We start from the raw sequence: 12,210 nt of genomic DNA, 5'->3' as shown, positions 1-12,210 counted from the left end.
ATAATACAGCACTCTCTCAGGGATGCAGGGCGTGCGTGGATGCAAATGGTGTGGATTGCTGCTCAAATAACCGGAGGAGAACCCTGTGAACATAATAATGAGGCACTAAGACCGCAAATCCGGAATTATAAATGGTGTGATTTGGATATATGTAAAAAAAAATGGTTTTTAAAAAGTGAAGAACTTACTTGTGGTGTCAGGGATCCGGGCGCGGTGGCGATTCTGGCGCTGCAGGAAGTGTTGGATGAAATTGTTCGATTTCCAGTGGTCTCCAAGTGGCGGAGTAGGGGGGAAATAGGACTTTTTTTTAGGGGTTTTTCATGGCGGCTAGGAATGGTGTCATCAGTTATAGTAGTGAGCTCAGGGGTCAAGGGCTAAGGCAGAGAGTAGATTGGATGCTATGTGTGCAGAAGGGCTGATGTGGGAGCTGCCTCTGGTCTTCGTTTGGTGTTAGTTCTAGATGTGATGGAGTGGAAGTGACAGTTAGTTAGGAAGGGGAGTGCACGGGGCCGTGTACAGTGAGCAACGCGTTTCGAAGAGATCCTCTTTCTCAAGCTCGGAGATAGAAGGTGGGTAGCATTGGCGGGAGATTCGCCGAGTTTAAAGCTAAAAAGTGGGTGGAGTTTTGCGGGTGAAGTGTGCTGCAGTCGGCAGCTGTGCCGCTATGTTCTGCTGGCTCAAGCTGAAATTAAACACTGTTTTGCGTGTGTGGATAGTGAGGGGGGATGCTGATGAGTGATAAGGGGTGTTCATGTGTGGCCATGATTAGTAATGTCACCGCCTATTTAATTAAAGGAAACATAACAAGTTTTATCACTATTTTAGGTCAGTATTGATTAATCATCTTAAGTGTTGACCATAGTATAAAAATGTATTGATATAAAAGCAAAGTTTGTTTTTCTGTTAAACTGATATTTCTTTTGTTTGTTGTAGGTAAACTTTTAATGTTACTTAAAAGTCAGATCATCTATCATGTTTACATCATGTTTTCTTTGTAGATGATGCATTGCCCCTTAAATGTGAATATCAAACAGATAATGTTTAAATCTCATTAATGATAATGCTTATACATATCATTTTAGATCAATCATCACTATTATAACAGCTTCAAAGACATAATCTATCTTTTTGCATGTCAAGCTAGCAACATGTCGAAAAAAATCATTTTCCGTGTTCCTTTCCCTGGCAAAACTTAAATGATAAAAGCATTGTTAAAACAAATGTTGAAATAATAAGAGTTCTACAAACAGCAAAGCACTAATTAATTTTATGACTATCTTGGCACATCAGGATACTTATTCTTATAGTTTACCAGCACTCTAAAATCTTGTCAATAGCATCATCCTCTGCTAGATCTGCAAGAAAAAAAAAAGTATTCTTGCTTGGACCTAATTGGATCATGGAAGTCAGCAGAGCTTTACCTCATTCAATAAGCTAAGGCAAAATTCCCTTGCAAAGGTAACAGCCTATGTTCCTTTAGTAAATCAACCCTTTAAAATCTTTCATACTAAAGTTTGGTAAATTAACTTATTTATCAGGATTTCTTTTTTAAAACAATAAAAAAATAATATTTTTCCTACCATTAAGTTGAATATTGCAGAATACTGCACTAAGTTTGCTCCAAGGCCAGTGCAGCATACACTAGCTGTCATATGCTGGCAAGCAACACTTAACTTCCTTCAATACATATACCTTACTTTTCAAAACATCAAAATGTTCCCTCTGCCATGTATGGCACTTCCCATGCTGTAAGCTAAACATGGTATGCTACAATATTAGCATATGCTCATTAGTACACCTTTCCACCAAACCTGTTTTCATTTGAGAAATGCAGGTGTTTTTTTCCCAAAAGGTGAATTTAACGCAGAATAGATACATATTGGGGTCTATTCACAAAGCTGCCGAGGGCAGCCGAGTGAATGACCGATCAGAAGTGAAGTGAGCCGAACACCGTTCGGCTATTCACTTCAGGCTGGTACGGCTGATTTCAGCCGTATATCGGCTGAAATCAGCCGTACATCGGCTTGCTTCGTGTGGCTTCGGATCAGCCGAACATGCTGAGCATGTTCGGCTGATCCGAAGCCACACGAAGCAAGCCGATGTACGGCTGATTTCAGCCGTATATCGGCTGAAATCAGCCGTACATCGGCTTGCTTCGTGTGGCTTCGGATCAGCCGAACATGCTGAGCATGTTCGGCTGATCCGAAGCCACACGAAGCAAGCCGATGTACGGCTGATTTCAGCCGTATATCGGCTGAAATCAGCCGTACATCGGCTTGCTTCGTGTGGCTTCGGATCAGCCGAACATGCTGAGCATGTTCGGCTGATCCGAAGCCACACGAAGCAAGCCGATGTACGGCTGATTTCAGCCGTATATCGGCTGAAATCAGCCGTACATCGGCTTGCTTCGTGTGGCTTCGGATCAGCCGAACATGCTGAGCATGTTCGGCTGATCCGAAGCCACACGAAGCAAGCCGATGTACGGCTGATTTCAGCCGTATATCGGCTGAAATCAGCCGTACATCGGCTTGCTTCGTGTGGCTTCGGATCAGCCGAACATGCTGAGCATGTTCGGCTGATCCGAAGCCACACGAAGCAAGCCGATGTACGGCTGATTTCAGCCGTATATCGGCTGAAATCAGCCGTACATCGGCTTGCTTCGTGTGGCTTCGGATCAGCCGAACATGCTGAGCATGTTCGGCTGATCCGAAGCCACACGAAGCAAGCCGATGTACGGCTGATTTCAGCCGTATATCGGCTGAAATCAGCCGTACATCGGCTTGCTTCGTGTGGCTTCGGATCAGCCGAACATGCTGAGCATGTTCGGCTGATCCGAAGCCACACGAAGCAAGCCGATGTACGGCTGATTTCAGCCGTATATCGGCTGAAATCAGCCGTACCAGCCTGAAGTGAATAGCCGAACGGTGTTCGGCTCACTTCACTTCTGATCGGTCATTCACTCGGCTGCCCTCGGCAGCTTTGTGAATAGACCCCATTGTTTTATGTACAATATGCTGGTTTAAATCATCTTCCAGTTTTAATATGATTTGGTTGCAAAGTCTCCACTTATCAGTTTTAATGTAATTAATTAATTAATTAATTAATTTGTTTTTCCAAATGTCCTTAAATCAGCAAATGTGCATAATACCTCTTAATGGGAATCACATCAATGACAATGAAATGCAATGAAATGAGATGACTGATAAGGTTGCTGAAAAATATTTCTAGTGCAAAAAACCATCCTATAAACTGCATTGCATACTAAACTAAAATGGCAGTCCTATAGGTGAAGATCTGAAAGAGGCAACATCTTACATATATTCTGGTCCTGTAGCATTCCCCACTTATTTTGGAAAGAAGTCCATCATATTTTTCAAAAATTCACAGTGACAATCCTGCCTTTTTCTTGCTTCATCACAATTCTATCCCAAAGGCTACTTATAAAAATACATTCTACCACATCTCATTAACACAGCCATGAGCTCTATCCCAGCTCTGTGGAAACAGTCACAGGCAACTTTTATTGTAATTTGGATAGCTGAGGACAATTACAAGTTTCGCAGCGCTTTACATGCGCACATTCACATCAGTCCCTGCCCTCAAGAAGCTTACAACCAAATGTCCCTATCTCACATGCATAGATACAAGCGCCAATTTTAACAGGAGCCAATTAACCTACCAGCTCGTCTTTGGACTGTGGGAGGAAATCGGAGTACCCGGAGGAAACCCACGCAATGCAGCAATACCCCACTCTGCTGCCAAGCATATGGAGGATCTTGGGGCCTCACTCAACGGTACACAGAAAAGGTTTTGGCATACATGGTTTTACTGGAATTCATTCACCTCTATTCCTGAATATAGAGCAATCCTGCATATGGACCATTAGTGCTGGAGGTTTATTTATGTTCCTAATGGAGTTGCACACTTTACACTTGAGACTGTGGGATGGGAGATGCACCTACCCGCCTCTCTTCCTTTATTTCTCTTTTGCCACTAATTGATTCCCTTGAGACTGTTTATTCTTGTTATCTCTTTATTTTGTCTTCCCCCTTCTTTTAATATTGAAGAAAAACATTTACTGAATTTTTCCTTTTTCTCTACTGCTCACATCTCTTTGAGACAAGCTTAGTTATTTGGTATTTTTACTATGATTCATATGTGTTTCTGTCATGGCACCTTAATCTTATAAAATGGATACTGTGATGTACTTCTGAAAAGATAAGCTTATGTTCCTATGGTGGTATTCTTAAACTTAATTTATCTCTACATTACTGATGCAAGAGTTGCAGAGACAAGTCAATAACCTGCATACTGAACTCCCCATACTCATGACAATCTTGGACATGACTGTGTCTCTGCCATTTTGTGTTATTACCTCACATGATCTAGCTGAGCCCTTGTATCATAAGGTTGTACATTTTTATATTTATTCCTGATGTTCTCATCTTTTTATCTACGTTGTATACTTTAACAAATCCAACTTGACTTCACCAGTCTTCTGGGTTAAATCACAGCCAGCATTATTCCACCCACTTCCTCTTAGTTCAAGCATCATTGCATAATGCAACTTCAGTGCTTAGGAGGAACAATCATTCACTGTTGCCAATGTAGGAAAAGTGGAAGGACATGCATTTTCAACTTACTTGTATAAAAGGGCTTAAGGGTATGAGAAGTGTTGTAAAAATAAATGAGAGTTTTGTTTTAAATACTGCAGGAACAAAATCTGAACAATGGACTGCACACACCCACCCACCTTGCTACAGCTAATCCAAACACATTTTCCACTACTCCTCTATTTGTACAGCATGTACTTGTACATCATGTGCGCTTTCTGATCACTTTGATCACTTCTCTATGTGGGCAACTTAAGTGTCATAGTTGAAGACAAGCATTGCCCAGTGAGTAGGACCAAGTGTGGGGAAAATCCTTCCTTCATGACCATTTGATGCTTAATGTGAAATTTGCAATGTCAAATGTACAAATTGCTTATGTAGCATGCAATTTAATTTACATTTAAATCTACATTAAGGGGTCTATTCACTAAGCTGCCGTAGGCAGTGAGCCGAATGCTGCCGCACTTCAGGCTGGTACGACTGATTTCAGCATGTTCGGCTGACCTGAAGTGCAGAAGGAGTTCGACTCAGCCCATCCAACATCTGGCTCGGCTAAGCCGAACCTCCGGCAGGCTAACCGCTGCTGTTCGGTCTATTCTTATAGATGCCGAACAGCAGTGAGTGAATAGCTCGGCTGTTCTGCTCGCTTCTTCGGTGGGACCACGCAGAACAGATCATTTGGCTGCTTAGTGAATAGACCCCTAAGTTTTGTATCAGTAGGGTCACATTTTTAGTATAGCTATATCAAGAACATTCACATATCTGTGAATAGTGTTCTTAATCATTTACATATTTCCTTTTAGCTGCTAGTAAATATGGTGCAAAGTTAGGTGCATGTCATTTTGATATAAAGTATTCCATGATTGTTGAACTGATTCATAAAAAGTTTAGTGAAATTATTACAAGAATAAATGTAATTGCTTTCCATGTTTCATTTTCTTCCATAAATATTGAATACTTTGTGCATCAGTAAATAGACCCAAAGGAATACAAAAGAAGTTGTGCTCCTTGCAGTACTGTGACCTGCTGTATCTCATTCTTTAAAAAAAAAAGAGTAGTAAAATTAACTGTACATTGCTTTATTTTTCCCACACAACACAGAATGCTAAAAAGAAACATTGACATTGTGAATATTCAAGCAATGAAAATACAGCATCATTAAAAAATATTCATATGGGTTGAAATATCAATAAAGCTATTCTGCTTTTCCAAGGGCTGAAGATTAAGGAATGAATGCCCCAGGACAATATTAATCACAAGGATGTGAAATGCAGTCGGCAAAGTTTTCATCATAATGTGATTTTACTTGCTATTGTTTTTCCTTTTCATATGGTATCAATTTTACAGCCATTTTCCTCACGTTATGCCTTATTATAATATTATTGCATTATTGATTTTATCCAGCATCAATACTATTCTACTGCACTCCATTGCTTTTGTTATTAGTGTTGTAATTAGCACTGAGTTCACCTGAAATAAAGAAAGTGCAAATGAAGGTCATAAAAGATCCAAATGAGTTTGTCTTTATTATTAATATAAATAGTTTTATGCAAATTAAAAAGTGTGTAATATATGTAATAAAATACAAAACATTATTACAACATATAATTTGTATTTAGGAATATTTATTTTTGTTACATATTCATGTTTCAATAATTTGAGGAGCTATCCTAAAATATGCTAAGCAAAGCACAGAATAGATTTCACTAGACAGAAGTAACACATAGGAAGTAAGAAGTTCAGAAGATAAATTCAGTCTCAATCCTATGTAGCCCAATGTTACAAAAACACTCCATGAAAAACAGGTATACAGATAGAATACTTGTACATTTTGTGCAAGCTTGTCCATTCTTTTAAAAAAGAAATGACAACGAGTTTCTTTTAAAAGAATTAGAGACGCCCGCTCAGATCTAGAGAGCTCCGGGCCGGCCGTTTTTCTACTTCGGCCGGCCCGGAGGTAGTTAATAACCTGCGAAAAGACAACTTATCACACAAAACAACTGTGAAAGGCAGTGATAAGTCATCACGGTGATCATTAGAGAAAGCAATGCGGGGAATGTATTCTGAGCTGCACAATGACATCCTTTGTGATAAACTACAATCCTCCTGACAGGATCATAGTTTACTCTGCCAAACCACCCAATAACAATATTACAAAGCACCTCTATAGCAAAGTGCAACAGTTATTTCTCTGTTAAAATTATGAAAAATGCTAAAAAGCAGGATTTACATGTTCCGATTTGTTCAGGATGTACCAGTCCAAAATCATGAATCAAACTACCAAACATACCGAAAAGGTGTTCCGCACTCCATTTACTAATTAAATCAAATCCCAATGTAATTAAAGCATGTACCCATGTAGATATTTGCCAAATGTGGTGAAGCACCCCTTTCCCCTTTGCCTCATACTCACCTCCTACTCATATAACCCCTTTGGTGTCCGTAGCAATCTGGCCCTTTTTGCCCTGTCATTGTTCCACATAATTCCCATGTTTCTCCTTCCTCACACCCACACAATTCTCATTTGTTTTTTATGGATTACAAATTGTCTTTTATTTAATGTGACATATGCATCTGACAATGTTTTTTTTGGGGGGGGGGGGATACACAAAAATGCCACCCGGGGACATCCCGAAATTATTACTTTTGACCCTATCGATTTATGAATAATTATTGTCGCTAACAGAGAGTAATCTGTAATATATTTGAAAAGGGTATATCATATGTCTGTTATTTCAGTTTATTTGTCGAGTAATATGTGCCCTATTCAAAAGAGTCAAAATCAATGAGGGGAATTTGTCAAAACAGGACAGACAAAATCTGTGCTCCTACATTACATGTTATTCTCATTGAATGACATGTTATTCTCAAGAAGTTGTGCTTCTTTTTCCTGCTCTGTCTATAAAAGAAGGTTTATGACAAGTTCCTGAATCTTTGCTCAGTGCTTCATGAGAAAAAGGCCTTTATCACCTGGTCTGACAGGGTGATAAATCAAGGGTACTTTTCACAATACTTATCCAGTGATAAAGCTGTTCTCTACTTTTCACCATTTATTAAACAGGTACATTCACATTACTCTCTGTGTACTTATCACCAGGATGAGAAGAGGTGAGATATTTCAGTTCCTACCTGACTTATCACGGTTTATTAAACACCATTGTATAGACTTTTCACTTTGATAAGGTGAGGAAAGTATTTCCACTGCTTATCACACTCTTTTCACAGTTTATTAAACGTACACCTAACTTGTTAGAAACTTAGGATCACTACTGATAATTGTTCAGGGACGTGCGTTCAGGGGAGGCAGGTGAGACAGAGCATGCCCGCTGTGTAACCTGTCATGGATGGAGCTCTGTCTGTTAACGATAGGCAGCGCTGCATCCAGCTTTTTACAGCTAAGTTAGGTTACACAAGCAGTGGGGAAGCCAGCTGCTTTGTAACCTAACTTAGTGAGGCAAGAGCTGAAACAGCCTCTACTCTGTTAGAGACTTGAGCTCTGTGGATGGTTTGGACCAATGTCAAAGCACTATTGGTCCAAGCTGTCCAATAAAAAAAAAAATGTTGGATCGGCTGAGTTGAACTCCTTCTGCACGTTGGCTCAGCCAAACATGCAGAGCATGTTCGGCTGACCAAAGGCAGCCGACCTACAGCTGATTTTAGCCGATATACAGCTAAAATCAGCTGTACAAGGCTGAAGTGAATAGCCGAACAGCTGACTTCACTTTGGCTCAGTCATTCGCTCGGCTGCCTTCGGCTGCTAAGTGGTTAACCCCTTTAAAAACAGTGCAACAAACATATATACAAAGAAGCTTCTCTCTTTCATTTTCAAACTTTAACTGAACAAACTGAAGAGAGAAGCTAATTGGTTGCCATGCACAGCTGCTACAGATTTTGTCTACTCCAGTTTTTATAAATTCCCCCCAAAGTGTCTAATATATAAACTGAAGACATGCAAAACATACAATCGTGAATGTGATATCACTTCTTAAATGCTTCTAGCAGTGTAACCAAAATCGTCAGAGAAAAACATGATATCTGTGACACCACAACCAAAATCAGAATGCTACTCACCTTATCTTTATGAACACAAATATTTTAGTTTGTTCTAGAAGAGCCTCCCCTCCAGGGTTTGAAGTAGTTGCCAGAAGCTGTTGACCCTGCAATGTTGTCTCCCAGGGTTACTTAGAGATGTCGGTACTCTGATAGAAATAGAAGGAATGCCACATGTGTAACCCATATAAAACACTGTATTAAAAAAGATAAAAACTACTCACACAAATCATCTACTGTGTAAAGTGCATACACGTTCCGTTCCAATGTAAGATATCAGCAAATAACCTTCTCATGGCTGGTCCTGGTTGCTTTGCGGGGAAAGTACCTGACATTGGGACGAAACGTACACAGTTGTGTGGAAAAGTGTTGGCCCCTTCCTGATTTTTCATTGTTTTGCACGTTTGTCACACTTTAATTTTTCAGATCATCAAACAAATTTAAATATTAGTCAAAGATAACACAAGTAAACACAACATGCAGTTTTTAAAGGAAGGTTTTTATTATTAAGGAAAACAAAATTCAAGTCCACATGGCCCTGTGTGAAAAGTGTTTGCCCCTGAACCTAATAACTGGTTGGGCCACCCTTATCAGCAAGAACTGCAATCAAGCATTTGCGATAACTTGCAATGAGTCTGTTACAGCGCTGTGCAGGAATTTTGGTCCACTCATCTTTGCAGAATTGTTGTAATTCAGCCACATTGGAAGGTTTTCGAGCATGAACCGCCTTTTTAAGGTCATGCCACAGCATCTCAATAGGATTCAGGTCAGGACTTTGACTAGACCCCTCCAAAGTCTTAATTTTGTTTTTCTTCAACCATTCAGAGGTGGACTTGCTGGTGTGTTTTGGATCATTGTCCTGCTGCAGAACCCAAGTTCGCTTCAGCTTGAGGTCACGAACAGATGGCCGCACATTATCCTTCAGGATTTTTTGGTAGACAGCAGAATTAATAGTTCCATTTATCACAACAAGTCTTCCAGGTCCTGAAGCAGCAAAACAGCCCCAGACCATCACACTACCACCACCATATTTTACTGTTGGTATGATGTTCTTTTTCTGAAATGTGGTGTTACTCTTACGCCAGATGTAATGGGACACACACCTTCCAAAAAGTTCAACTTTTGTCTCATCAATCCACAGAGTATTTTCCCAAAGGTCTAGGGGATCATCAAGATGTTTTCTGGCATAACTGAGATGAGCTTTTATGTTCTTTTTGCTCAGCAGCGTTTTTTGTCTTGGAACTCTGCCATGCAGGCCATTTTTGCCCACTCTCTTTCTTATGGTGGAGTCATGAACACTGACCGGAACTGAGGCAAGTGAGGCCTGCAGTTTTTTGGATGTTGTTGTGGGGTCTTTTGTAACCTCTTGAATGAGTTGTCGCTGCACTCTTGGGGTAATTTTGGTTGGCCACCCACTCCTGGGAAGGTTCACCACTGTTCCATGTTTTCGCCATTTGTGGATAATAGCTCTCACTGTGGTTCGCTGGAGACCCAAAGCTTTTCCAGACTGATAGATCTCAACTACTTTCTTTCTCATTTGTTCCTGGATTTCTTTGGATCTCGGCATGATGTGTAGCTGTTGAGGATCTTTTGGTCTACTTCACTTTGTCAGTCAAGTCTTATTTAAGTGATTTCTTGATTGTGAAGAGGTGTGGCACTAATCAGGCCTGGGTGTGGCTAGAGAAATGTATAAACCAGAGTTAAGTTATGTTTTAACAGGGGGGGGGGGCAGACACTTTTTTGACACAGTGCCACGTGGGTTTGGATTTTGTTTTCCCTTAATAATAAAAACCTTCCTTTAAAAACTGCATGTTGTGTTTACTTGTGTTATCTTTGACTAATATTTAAATTTGTTTGATGATCTGAAACATTAAAGTGTGACAAATGTACAAAACAATGAAAAATCAGGAAGGGGGCCAACACTTTTTCACACAACTGTATATGTGCTTTACATGTTTACTTTACTATATGTTACTTTACTTGTTGAACTATTTGTAGTTTATTAGTTACCTGCACCTTGAAGGGATACAGAGAGGGTGATACTAGCAACATTATATGTGAAAAAGTAAGCACTTTGAGTTCATGAGCCACACCTTGATGAAGCCTACCAAGTGGAGAGGTGAAATGTATTTTTTTTACATTTTTAAAAATACCTTTTAAACTTTTTTTTTCATTTATTTACATTTTCTATTCAATCAAAAAGAAGTACCAACTTGATGTATACCCCGCCTAACTTCAAGTATACTTGAACAACGATGATGCTGTATACAGTATAGCCATGCTAAAGTGGTAACAAGACTTCCAGAAATAAATAACCACAGAACAAAGACATAGTCGGGAACAGTTTTAGGGTGTAAGATTTGGGGCCTGGAAACTAAGCCCGGAAGGGTGAAAATCATGGCGGGGTTTTTTGAATGAGCCATCTATCATGCTTTACTAAGATAATTGTATTGTTGATTTGATGTGACACTACTATTGCATGGGTAATAGATTAATCATGTTTCAACTTTTGTAACCATGTTTCAAAAATTATGTGACACTAATAAATGAATTTCTAATGTTATATATCGAGAGAGCTATAGTATTTCAATATTTCTTGCTGTGCTTTATTTTATGCATTTATTCTTTGTTTATTGCTATGGTATCATGCTATTTTAGCATGTTTTAAGAAAAAAAATATATAACTGCCATTTTTCAGTTACTTTATACTGAGCTTGCTTTATAAGTTAATGATTTTAAACAATTTAGACTATACATCTAAGACTTTGAAACTTCGCCTGCTGATCAAAGGGAATTTCTTGATCAAAGGTAGAGGATGATTTAGACATGTCAAAGAACAGAAAGAAAGCCACTTTTTCAATGCACTAATTTTGTATTTATTTCATGATTGTTTATAGCATAATATTTTAGATTTTAAAAGTGCCCTTGAATAAAAGGATTTAAACTGTGGGCATATGGTTATTATAATGATGAATATTTTAAATAATTGTAAAACTTGTTACAAAAATACCAAGTTTCCACATCTTTATTGCTACATATTTTGTTAGTAAATATTGTGCTATATTGCCATTATTTAATTAAGCAATACATTCTAATTAACAAACTACTAATGTTGCAGCAGTTAAATTGCATATTTCTACCACACCATATGGATGAAACTGTTTACTTATATAAAGTAAGGCATTAATTTGTTCGGAAAAACCCAACATGTGAAAGGAGGCAAAGTGTAAAGCACCCTTAGACATGTCCCATGTTTCTGATCCCCTCCATTATTCAGAATGATTTAAGGATTATGTGATAGTAATGTTGAAGCAATACTATGATTAATTTTTGAAAATCTTATTTTAATATTTTTTTGATGAAATGTTTTATTTTTCTAATTATCTTAGTTCTTTTTAGATAAAAATCTTTTAAACTGTTGAATATTGATGAACAAATATGTCTAGGTTTGTTCCACAAGACATTTATGAACCCCATTGTGACGTTTAAAAAATTGCAAACTTTAATCTGAACTCCATTGAAGTCTATGGGGTAAATCAATTCTAGG

Source organism: Nanorana parkeri, unplaced genomic scaffold, assembly GCF_000935625.1.
Source record: "Nanorana parkeri isolate BGI_ZX_2015 unplaced genomic scaffold, ASM93562v1 scaffold472, whole genome shotgun sequence".
Classification (NCBI taxonomy): Eukaryota; Metazoa; Chordata; class Amphibia; order Anura; family Dicroglossidae; genus Nanorana; species Nanorana parkeri.
The sequence above is the reverse complement of the archived record's forward strand: the minus strand, read 5'-3'. Positions refer to the sequence as shown.